Raw genomic sequence first — 13,468 nt, 5'->3', positions numbered from 1 at the left:
CCGTATATTAAATTGCTGACATCACTGTGTGATACTGATGACATCACTGTGTGATACTGATGACATCACTATTTATTACAGATTACATCACATCACATGTCAGATCAAGGCTACAAAGAAAATTCACTACTTTGCCGGGTTGATGCTTGTCTGTATCTGTCGTAGTAGGAATAATCTTATCATATCTCAAAAAAAAAGAAAGCATCTGAAGCAGACACATACTTCAGCAAACTAATTTATTTATTATATTGTATATGGGCAGCTCAACTTCTCCACCAACGTTATTTATTCGATTATTTATAATTAACCCTTAATATGTAGAAACAGTTTAGTGTTGTTTCTATGTCAGGACAGGCACTACTAATAATGATGGGGGAGACGTTTAGCTGCATGCTTAGAATTTGATCTGTTCAGTAAAGCTGATAAGATGGGGATGCATTGTGCAGAATATTCTCATTTATAAGTCCTGGTGAATATTAACTTTAATCTTATAGTTCATAAACTTGAAACAGAACCCACAGTATTTGCCCACAAACCACATGATCCACTATTACATGAGTACTGTAAATAACCTGTAGAATTACTGCTTAGTATATATTTTTTGTTGTTGAATATTAAGGGAATGTATAAATCAGTGTAATGTTTTGTTCTTTATATCTTTCCTAAATGTCATTTTTAAACTAGTCTTTTTTGTCTTCAAATTTCCAAAATAATTTCTAAAAATGTAAATCATTTAAAAAAAAAGGTTAATTAAAAAAAATTAAATCCTAATTTAAACACATATTATTCTGCTAAACTGACCTGAAAATGTGGGTGAAAGTGTATGTATATAGACATGAAATTTGTGCAAAGAGCCTGCAGGAGATGGACAGTACGAAGATGCAACATGATGAAAAAAATACATAAACAAGTATTTTAATTTGCGAAAAAAGCTATTCTGCCATTATATATAATGTTATTAATGGTGCATAGTAATTAAATAATTTAGCAAATGCAATCATGTACAGTTAAGGTTTGCAGCTACTTAAACCAAACACAGCTTCTACATAAGTCAACATTACAACAGTGTAGTAAATAAACTTGAAAGTAAAAGATACTTACAAACCTCTCTACCTGACTCCATCAGTTAAATCAATTTGTTTAATTGTAGGTTATTATTAACAAAGCAATGATTCTATGGACAATAGAACATCCACATTTGTAAATGTGACTCATCATAATTAATTTAGAGTCCTTTATTTTTAGTAAGTTTTATCAAAACATAAAACATAGCAAAGCATACCAATAATGGAGCAGTTTATTAAATATATGAGTGATAAAGAGCACACAGACATGTGTTCATTCCATGGAATAAGAACTATACTTTGACAACATGTTTACTGATATGGATGACATTTCAAGGGGTAGAGGGGCAAGGTGATTTGGACAATGACAGGACAGACCTCTAATCAATCAACTTTACACACATGTGACTAAACCGCATATTACAGTTTAATTTTCCTTTGGTTTGTGGGATCAGGGGACCCAAAGCTGATATTTTGGTTTAAGGAAGATGCTGAAGGGGCTGGTTAAAAAATCCTGTGACAAACATTTTCTGTATGTGTTGCCCTAGGAATACTTCCGTTTACTTTTGTTTTATTGGGACACAACAGGAAGTAGAAGGAAATTTATCAATTATGACAGCAAATCTCCCCTTAGATGAATCTTTTTCAGAAAGGCTATTGATAGGTGAATACTTGACATCAATTATCCTTTTATTTTCTCCTGGGATGATACATTTTGCAGAAAGAAAAGTAGGATCTAGTGTATGGCATTGGTTGTAATCCATTGTTTCTTTTAGAATACATTTTAATGAAGAATGAAAGGATTAGTTGGTGATGCTGTCCTTTTTACTTTGTACTTAATGGACAATGATAGGTTTTCTATTGCCAGAGCAGCCATAGATGATGGCAAAGCTTTAGGTCAGCTTCCAGTAAAACTTTGTTATGCCCATTTTTGACGGGCATGGTTTAACAAAACTTTTAATTCTCCAGTCCAGCTTTTTTGCCATGTGCTCATTGCCATTATGCCTTCTGTGCAGTAATTCTGTTGTCTGCCCTCCTTAATAATATGATCATTTTTGCCCAGTACCCAATGAATGTCAAATCATGCAAAAGACTTTAGGCATAGCTAAACAGTGTTGCGCAACAGTCTGAAAAAGCTCTATGCAACCATATGTCAAATACTGTATATGGCACAAAGATGGTAGGAGAACATCATATAAGTCACACTGCCTTCACGGATCAGACGTCATCTCATCATGCTTCTATCACAGCTCCAGGTCCGAACAATGCAGACATTTTCTCATTTACCAACATGCTTCTGTGAGCCTTGGGCCTTCAGGACCCAAGCGTCATTTGTCCTTCTTTGGACCACTTTTGGTAGATATTGCTTACAGCATACTAAAAACTAATCATGACGGGCTAGAAGTCTAGTGATCTAGCTATGTAGACACACATACAAAATTCATCATAGTTGTAACAACTCATCCACTCATCCCATAGCCTCATAGACAGACTGCCACTTTTATAAGAACACTTTTATTCCTTTGTCTAGAAAGGAATCACATGGAATAGTGATGATCCTGAAAGCCCTAAAACAATACAAGTTATACACATTTCTTAATACATTTTATTTATGAAGCACCAAATTTTGCCCCTCTGTACAATAAAAAGGGGTTGCAAATGGCAAACAAACAATGACACAGGAGGAAATGTGAACCCTGCCTAAAACAGCTTACAATCTATAAGATGGATAACATAATTGACTAGTTTTGAAAGTGCATGCTCCAGGGCTATTATCATTATTCTTCTTTTTTCTGCTTAGTAAGCCACTGATAATGTATGTTCATACCAAGTGTCCCAACACTTCATATACATCTACTTGTTTTAGGTCAGTAACTTACTAAGAAGGATGACTACCTAGGCATATACAATATAAAAGTCAGCAATGGTAGTTTCCACCTTCATACTAGTTCCGTTTAAGCCTTTTATACAAAAACTGACCTTCTCTAATGTAAGGCACGACAGTTTTAAAAGAAGATGTTTAGAGAGGCAGAGTTGAGAGCTCATAAAGAAATATTGCAAAGATATTTAATGGATATTGCATGGATTGGAAGGCAAGAGTCTTATCTATCAGGCATATCAATCAGATGATCTGTATGAATCAGAAACAATGGCCCTGATTTATGAAAGCTCTCCAAGACTGGAGAAGATACACTTTTATCAGTGAAGCTGGGTGATCTAGCAAACCTGGAATGGATTTCCTAAAAGTCATTTGTTAGCAAATGTTTTAAATCTTGGACCAGATCCGTTCCAGGTTTGCTGGATCACCCAGCTTCACTGACGAAAGTGTATCCTCTGCAGCCTTGCAGATCTTTAATAAATCAGGCCAAAATACTCAATGACACAGAAATACAAAGCAAGGTATTACTATTCTGTAAACATAATGCAAACCTTCACATCTACCACAGGAAATGCATTTGCTGATTATGTAAGAAAAATACTCCCAGCATAAAATATGTGAAAAACACATTCCAATATGTATTTGGACAATTTGGCCTAGCAGATGTACACACTGTCACATAGTTAGCAGTAAATATGACTACACTGTTGCCAGAGGAAAAGTTCTTAGACACTCCCATATAACTGTTCCCAGTATATCCGCCCATCTGCTTTATACTTATGATAGACATCATCTGTCAGGCATAAAGTAAGTAATATTCACAAGCAAGAGGTTACTATTGATTTTACAGTATATTTGTGAACTGCACATGACACCTTTTATACAAGTAGAGCCTAAGGGACATCACCTCCCTGCCCCCACTCACTAGAGCAAGCAGCCCTTAATAAAATAAGTCATTTTCTGCCAGTGATTCTTGTTTGCAGAGCAAGGCTTTTAATACCCCCTCCCTTAATTTGTAGTCACCAGACTTTTGCCAATGGCCGAACCATTCATCTGCAGCTGTCATATATGACTTTTTGCTAAGTGCCTTTAAACATGACTTGTTTAAAATAGGAACCAAATAACTGCAGACCTGTCAGTGCAATCTAAACAAGTACATGCATAATTGGAACAGTCCCACCAAAAATAATAATATATATTTTTAAGATGCTTCTTGTAAAGTTGCTGCTAAAAGCTTAACACTTTTAATGTTACAGCTAATGCACTATAAAAAGTGGAATTTTGCGGATTAGTTCTGTACTGAGAAGACCTGGGAAACAGTTTGTAAGAAAGTAATACCTAGTCTAGAACACTGGAAGTATTAGAAATGCCTGGTAGTGGGAAAGTGTATACATTAATAATAAAAGAGTTGCTTTGTCAGCGTGCCATATAGTTGTATGAGGTCAGTATATGTTGTGAGGCTGGCATGCATATTGCTATATGAGCTACAGTCACCTCATTTATTACAGGGATGTTAGAGCTCTGGAAATTTGCTCACTGATATTTTTGTAACTAATGTTTTCCTCTGTTTATTTTATCTTGGCATTACTAACTTTATATTACTTGAGCCAGTTATTTACTCCTACAGTAAGACTGTTAGCCTCTGAGACCAAATAAAATGTAATGTTTATCAATTTGTACATGATATTATATTGCAAATTCAACAAAAGTTTCATACAAGCTTGGCATAAGGTATTTTTTATGTATATTGGATGTGAAGGCGTCCAGGGTTAAGTTTATCATCAAGTCATATTCATTTATATAATTCATTTAGGTTGCACTGACACGTTCCTTAGTGTCTTACAAAGTACTTAGCGCTTCACATCAGTTACTGACCCCAAAGGAGCTTGCAATTCAATGGCGATAACTATCTGCCATGATCGGTCAACCATTATGTTTTTGAGTGTTAGAAGGAAACCAGATTACCAATAGAGAACCCATGAAGATAGAGGATGTGATATGTTTGAAATGATCTTTACTGCATAATAATTACTGTCAAAAAGGGTTTGGTGGCCTAGTGCTGATGTCTGGTTGAAAATGACTATCGCCGTTTTGTTTTTATACTGGGACAACAAACAAAATGTGCAATTGACCCAAAGACAGCAGAGCACAGACAGTTCTAGCTGAAATCGGGGCACAAAAACTTCCATTTTAAAATTCTCCCTTTTTTCCACAGGATATAAATCTACTTTGTGTGCACTATATATATTTTTCCAAACCAAGATATAACCTTGTAGGATAAGTGATGACATCATTACTGTACTGCACATTGTTTATACTGAAGACAGAGGTATGGGAGGAACCCAGCAGGCTCACCTATTGCAGGCTGCATGCCGAAAACTAAAGAAGGGGGATACAAGATTGGTCATCCTGCACAAGGGGAAACAACGCAACAGTGATCGCTCTTTTTTACAGGAACTTCTTACACAAAAACAAAGTTTCACATTAGAATACTGAGCAAATATAAAAGGAACTCACAAAGCACACCGAAATTCAAGTAGGAATACATAAATATCTTGCATTTAGACAATGTTTGTTTATTCCACAATTCATCTTTGATAATGCCATATTCATTTTACATGACTGTCAGGAGTTTTGCTGCCACTCTTAGAGGCTCTTTGTATTTTGACTTTCTTCATTTTTTTTGTAGTTGTGGATAAGAACCATATACAGCAGAATGACTATACCCTGGAGAATTTCCTTTCAAGGCTTGGATGCAAATTTCCATTTATGTGCCCATTTGGCTGCCCTGCAAAAAGAGCAAATACTTTTTTTTAACTACTTCATAGAGTGTTGTTGCTACTTTAAGAGGTACTCCTCACTTCCATTATGCATTCATGGCAAGAAAAATCTGACCTAATCTCCAGCTCTTCCCTAAATTGTGAGTTTTTGGTCTAGGTCTACCTAAAGCAGATTTTACACATGCCTAAACTGGGCCTTGTACTACAGTTGCAAGTTTAATTGAATTAGTGAGGGCCCCATCTCAAAACATTGGGAAGGGAGGTACCCATGGGGAAAAGATTCTTAGTATGCTAACCTTTCCCCTGTTTCTGCCCACGGGGGCGAGGCAAGGGCATTATTATATGGCCAGTTCCCAGGGAATGCTGAGTAGCCCACTGTTGTAATCTCATCTTGTGATATTTGGGGCACTCAGCACTATCTGGAAACTCATTGGAGGTTAGACATCACCTCTTGCATTACTGAAATGAAGAGAAAAAGTATATTAACTAACCCCCCCACAGGTGAATATTTTTCTACTTGTTTTTCAGTAGTTTAGGATGGGGGAAGGGGCCTTTACTAAATAAGCAAGAGCTTGCAGGGAGTGAAAGGTCCTCTTTTGGGAATAAACAAATAAATGCCACATTAGTACTCTAAGAAGTATAATAACAAACAACTCACTATAAAATGGGGAAAGGTGAAGGGAACCCGTGTTCTCCAATATCCAATTATGTACTGTAGAATTTTTTAAAAACAGGAGCTTTTCCTACACCCAGTTTATGATATTCGACTTAAGCGTTTGTCATGCTTTAGACCTTTAGGCAAAACAAAATATACTTCGAAACTACTATGATAAAATATGACCTTTTGTGTTCTAGATCCTTTTATTACCTTGTGGAATGGTATGGTCCAGAACAAACTTTTAATAGTAAATAATCATGTTGTTAGAATATTGCACGATATCTTTGAGAATTAGGTAAAGGTTGGTTAGCAAGGTATGCATTGGATTGCTGGTTGGTGCATTTTTATTTTAATACCTTTCTTTCAGTTTTTGTTTTTTGTTAGTGAAGGTAGGCAGTAGTATACTTTGCAAGATGACAGTAAAACTAATAATTGTTTTAGAAGTGTTACACAAAATGTAAAATGTATACCATGCTGCACTGTAGTATAATTTGTTCTAAGGACATGTGCAGACTAGTTCTTTTTGAAAATAGTTGAAGCCACATCTAGCGAACCCCACTAAGAATGGTTAACATTGGAAGGATTTGTGTTTTTTTCTTCTTCATGCATTTGCTTGTGGTACTGTTTCTGTATGGTGTTCAGATTCAGATTCCAGGAGCAGTTTGCCACCTAAACCACCTCCATAGACTTGAGATTGAACCACTGTTTCATGCCTTTGCAAGCATTTTTAAGTATTTTTTTAAGCAGTTTTAGGTGTTGGACTGGAAATGTAAAAAAGTAAAAAAAACATAAGCAAACACTTGGACAAGTACTTGCAAATTCCTGAAAACCATAGCGGCTACCGCCTGTTACCACTCCTGGACACCAAGTAGGTTGGCAGCGGGCACCCAGGAACAGTAAATGCCATTTTTTTACAACTAGTCTGAACATGGCCTAACTGAAAGGCTTTTATATTACAGTGGTATTAAAAATTAAAAAAGGATCCATAAAAGTAATCATAGCAAATTGAATATACAATATAATTTTAAAACTGTAAATGGGACATTCACTAAACATTTAACCTTAATAAAACATACGATAACTGTGTGTGTATTACAGCAATGGACTAGGTATTAATAGGCCAAAAGTCTGTTTTGCACTATGCGGGGGCATATGGAGATACATATATATATTTTATTAAATGTATAACTAGAATAACTTCATTAAAAGATACTTAACCCAAAATATAAAATATTGCAGTTTAAATGATGAGGTGACTGCATTAATTGATCTTTCCAGTAAAGCAGTGTCCTTGTCACTTCCTGTGAGCTGGACAGAAAGTTAAACTATCTTATCTTACTTGTGTAAACTACTAACCCCCCACACCCCTGTTTTATAGACAAAAGCAACAAAGGCCGACATGTTTGAGGTACAATCTAGCTGCTAACTATAGCCTCTTCCATAGATACAGTGTAGGAGAGAGCATAGCCACACATGAACAGGAAATATGTCATATGCAGATTGAAATAAAGCAGTAAAGACCTGAAAAAAAAGAAAACTAATGTACCAACTTATCTAGGGACTTATCTAGGAAGCTGCGCTGTATAAAATGTCAATGTCATATAGTATGTTAATGTGAATACAACAGCATCACCAATCAAACTGAACGAAGTATTTGAACAAATTAAAAGACAAATCTAAGCAACTCAATTGAACTTCAGAGCACTACAGAAGCACCCTAAAAATGACATTATTTGACTTGCCTTTGAGACTTAAGGCTTTACAATGACCAACAACAGTCTGCAACTCTATAACTTCTAAAGTTCATGTGCCATTAAGCACAGAATTGCACTAGTTGTGAATGGCAATCTGTGATTTGAGTTGTAAAGGTGATTTAGTGTTATGTTTTTTCTCATGCACCAGTTTTAAATTAAAGCTCACATTAGGGGTGTACTTATAAAGCAGTGAATCTGACATTGACTGAAACATTCCCTATTGGAGAATCAAATACTGCCATAGAAACACATGGACTTTAAGAATCTTCACTAGGGAATATTTCAGTTATTGTCAGATTCACTTTAAAAACAGACCACTGAGATCCATGAACATGAAGAGAATTTACTAGGAGGTTCAGTAACTGTTTTCCTGGACTTTGTCTCACCACTTTATAACTCTGTACTACCGACTGATGGGAGAATGCCAGGGACAATATCTTACTCATTCATAAAGGAATACTACAGATTGTAAAAATAATTTTATTTGTAAGGCTAGGTTTAGACTGGCGATGGGAATGGACATGTCTGTGTGGCCCCTACTGCCTAGCACTTTGTGATAATGAACCACTCACTGTTGCACTATTCACTCCCTATGGGCACCCATGGGTGAGATGCTACACATGTGGTCTTACCTTAATAAGGGTTTCAGGGAAGGGAGGATGCAGTAACAATACTGCAACTTCACAAGTAGTCTAAACAAAGCCGTAAGGACACGATTTACAGAAAAACTGCTATGAATGGTTTTATTGAATAAACATGTTCATTTACACATGCATTATGTTATAACTACTTCCTATGAAAAGTAATATCTAATATGTGTTTGTTGATAATATTCTGGAATCTGGAGTAAATTCATAAGGGTCACAGAACCTGAAAGTAATTTTTATTATCTATAACACTGGTCAACATTTTTTTGCCAAACAGTTTAAAGTCATTTTAGGTTATGTTTGATGCATAGATTCCAATTATGATATTGGTTTTGCTAGATTGGCTCTAGTTTTTAAAATAATGGCCTCAATATTAACCTCATAGAAAACTAATGAAACATGAAAATTAAGCAAAATCAAACTAGATATGCCTACGTATACAAAAAAATTAATTTTTGAAATACTTAATGTCAATATATTTTATATTCAGTATATTTACTGAACTAATCACAAAGAAGTCATTGAAAAACTCAGTTTGTATGTTTTCCTATTATGCTGATGATCAGGACAATCACCTTGAAGGCTCCAGCAGTAGTCTGCCGTCATGTGTCTATCCCATCTGCCCTGATACCTTTCTTCCATCACCTTTATATCTTGATGGAACCTCTCCCCATGTTCCTCACTGAAATGGTTTTCTGGATATTTTGTTCTTAGTATGCTCGTAGTAGCACCCAATTTTTTGAAGTTTAAGACCAAGTTTTTTTTACCAGTTCTTCATAATTTTGTGCTTTATGGTTACCCAAGAAGTTCTTGATAACCATGACACGGCAGGCAGAAGCTTCAGTATCAGTCATGTACTTTGTGAAATTTTAATCATTTATCAGTTTCCATCAAAGATTCCTGCTTTTAATTTTTCAGTACTCAATTCAGGGAAGAATCTACAAATGTATTTAAAGCAATCATGGTCCTTGTTTAGAGCTCTAACAAATTGCTTCATTAATCCCAACTTTATATATAGTGGAGGGAGAATGATTTTTTCCTTGTTAACCATTGGCTCGTTAATGATGTTCGCTGCACCTTTTTTCATGTTTTCCCCCAGAGGCCATGTCACTTTTTTCCAGTGATCCTGCTTTGCTCTACTATCCCACAAGCAGATGAAACACGGGTACTTTGTGTATCCTCTTTGCTGTCCAAGTAGGAAGTTCACCATTTTTAAATAAACACATATGGACCATTGGTGTTCATGATAGCAAAGACCATTTTGGTATTTTCATATTCTTCTTTATGTTTAGTGGAGTGACCAATTGGAATTGATGCATAGCAGTTGCCATTATGCAATAAAACAGATTTCAAACTTCGAGTGGAACTGTCTAAGAAAAGCCGCCAGTCTTCTGCTCGGTATTCTAGTAGTCCCATATGGGCTAGTAGCTCAGGGATGTTATAAAAGTACACAAAGTCTCCATCTTCACTGAAATATGGTAGGAGTGTCACCTCTCTTGTCCTATAAACCAATATTGTAACTTAGGGTCTCAGACAGTTCTTTTCTTTTAGCCTGGATGCTAAAAGTTCAGACGCTTGTTTTGACAGACTTAGGTCACGTATTAAATCATTGAGCTCTTCTTGGGAGAACTGCTGGTTTGATGAAACACTTCCTTCATATTCACTTCCACTGCTAACTCCTGGATTACACTCCAAGCCCTTATATCCTCCATGTCAGATACAGGAACATCAGGGAGTGTACTAAACACTGGTATGGGAACATCAGCACCATGCGGCACAGGTCATCTTGCTGAATCCAAATCAGGGTACTCCCACTAGTTTTTCTTGTAATGATTGAAACCTTTTACATTCACAGCACAAAAATAACAATCATTATGATGATATTTGGGCTCTCGCCATACCATAGGTACACCAAATTTCAAACTTTTTAGTTTTCCATTCTTCCACTAACTAGACACTCTACACAAGTTTTGCATACCATATGGGGAACCCAATACTTATCTTGATCCCCCAGTTTAATACCAAAATATGCAAGATATGCTTGTTTCAGAAATTCTGTCATGCTCTGTTTTTGCTGAGAATATTCACCACAAATGTAGCAAAATACATTAGGGTCATTTAAACAACTTCTTCTTGAAGAACTTTCTGTAAGAAAATGTATGAATAAAAAGAAGGAAAATGAAAGTCTTATGAACATAATGCTACATTTAATATATAAAATGCAAAACATTGGTAAATAAAGATTGATAAAAATATGCTGTGTTAACGATTGTTGGTAAAAACTTCTATTCCTATTCCTGTATCACAAGAGCTGGAGCCAATTCAATGAAACTGATGTCTCTTCTGGATTCAGCAGTCTCAAAATACACTAAATATATTGAAAAGTCCTTGGCATGTGAAAAAATTGAGCTGTGTAATATTTTTTAAAAGGAGAACATGAATCTTTATCTATATTATAATACCAAAAAATTGATATTTACACAGTCTGACCCTGACATAAACATGTTATTGAAAAACACATACTGAGATGGATGGAGTGGCAGGGAATTCTGAAAGAAAGTTCATCAGTCTATAAAGAATAGATAAGTAGTCCATTTTGTAAATCATTGTAATTTATTATCCAAAGGTAAATTATGATCGGAGTGGATGATTTCATTGTGAGTGTAGGAAGGGACTTACATAATGGTTGGTGAGTCCTTATCTGTGTCTCCTCCATGGACTATTATGCGTCTGGCCTTATAAACTCTCCTTGTTAAATTATTCACTATGTTTATATCCATAATTCATGCATATAGCTCATTTAATCCAATATAACTAATTGAAAATAGGTTGACATCAGAGTCTTTTTTAGCGTGTGCCTAGGATATACCAGTTATAGATACACAAACTAGCATTTACAGACTAACAGAGGAACTACTACAGTATAGACCAGCTTTGTCTCTAACATTGGAGACCCTTGAAATAGTTTTTAGTTCTTAAGGAATCCCTGCTATATTTACTATATCCATAGCTTACAGAAATTAAGCTTGGTAATCAGTGGAACAAATGCCTCTTACATTGATGCCTAGTGGAAAGAATGCCACCCCTACAGCCATAGCCAAAAAGATCATTGGTGTCGGTGGTAACTGATCCGAAAGGCACAAATTGATCATTTCTCAAGGAACCCCTAACAACTCCATAAGGAACTCTGGATGTAAAACACTGGTATAGACTATAGGTGGTTTTAATATATTTGAATTCCTGGCATTATGCCCTTGGCGTAGAAAAAAGCAAAGCATTAATATTGAAATAGTGTATAGAGTTACAGATTCCCACTTAGAAGAGAATGCAATGTTAAAAAATATTTAAAAATAAAATACACAGAAAGAGTTTAAAAAGATGGCTTCCAAAGTGTTGTGGCTGTACTCTAGTCCTGTGTATTATACTTATAGATACTGTCCAGTCATAATTTTTTTCTCTGTTATGAAAATAAACATTTACATTAATTACACATTATTTGTCAGACATAGAACAAATGATCAGGTGTTAGATAGACATAAATTAAGGTGCTATTTGTACAAACATCTACTTTTCTGCAAGGTCTGTAGTTTCCACATCGCTAACCAGACCATCCTTAAAGGAGTCTGTCATACATCAATGGTCAGAACAATCAGTGCCAGAGAATGGCATTTAAAATGGTGGGGTTTACGACATGTTGTTAAAATACTAAAGTAGTTCTGGTAGATACTGTATAGCACTATGCAGGGATATTGTCAGTGTGTTTTAGATGTAAAAGGAATATATACTGTTTTGTATATATTATTTATATATTTTGCTTCTATGCTGTTCCCAGGTCTGAATTGATAAGGGATGAAAACTTGGAAGGCGCCTGTGCACACTTATGTTAGCAGTGCATATGAAATAACTACTAGTATATATATATATATATATATATATATATATATATATATATATATATATATATATAGTAAATGTAGGTGGTGGTCACCATAAGCTTGTAGGCTTATTACAAACATCCTCACAACATGTAAGTATACCAAGTCCTTGAAAACTTCTGCTGTAGTCTGGGAATGAACCATTTATTTCCTTTTTTCCTTTCTGTTGCGGCCCCTGTTTTTCTAAAAATACAAAAATTGCAGTTCACATCCTACAGATTTCTCCATATTCAAAATGCAATAAACAGAAATGTTGTTTAAAAGGAGAATTGAAGAATAAGGAGAGATGAAATGCAACTAAAGTATCAGTTTACCTATTACCACAAAAGCATCACAAATATTGCATGGTTTGGTCCTAGAAATGGACTCCTTGTAACTTTTTTTTATACAAGTGAGAAAAGTTTCCACCTATGCCAATTCAATTCATACCTGCTAACAATTTTTCTTTGTGCTCTTCATATTAGGGGTAACTAGGACTACCATTGTGTCTTGGGTTACTTTGTGTTGTTTTTCACTTGATATGCTTGGGTTTTAATATAATCTTTAATTTATAATACGCTAGTATCAGTTTTATACATTAATATTTTTTTTACACTTTTGATCTGGTCAGACCAAACACTGGCAATTTTTTAACTTCAGAAGTGTCAGTTTATTTCACCTTTTATTCCTGTTTTTATGCTTGGAAATATCCCCTGAACTTGAGACAGTTATGGCTGAGACATTTTTATTTTGTTATGCCTCACTTTACAAA

Source organism: Pyxicephalus adspersus, chromosome 4 (assembly GCF_032062135.1).
Source record: "Pyxicephalus adspersus chromosome 4, UCB_Pads_2.0, whole genome shotgun sequence".
Classification (NCBI taxonomy): Eukaryota; Metazoa; Chordata; class Amphibia; order Anura; family Pyxicephalidae; genus Pyxicephalus; species Pyxicephalus adspersus.
This window is presented reverse-complemented; position numbering follows the sequence as displayed.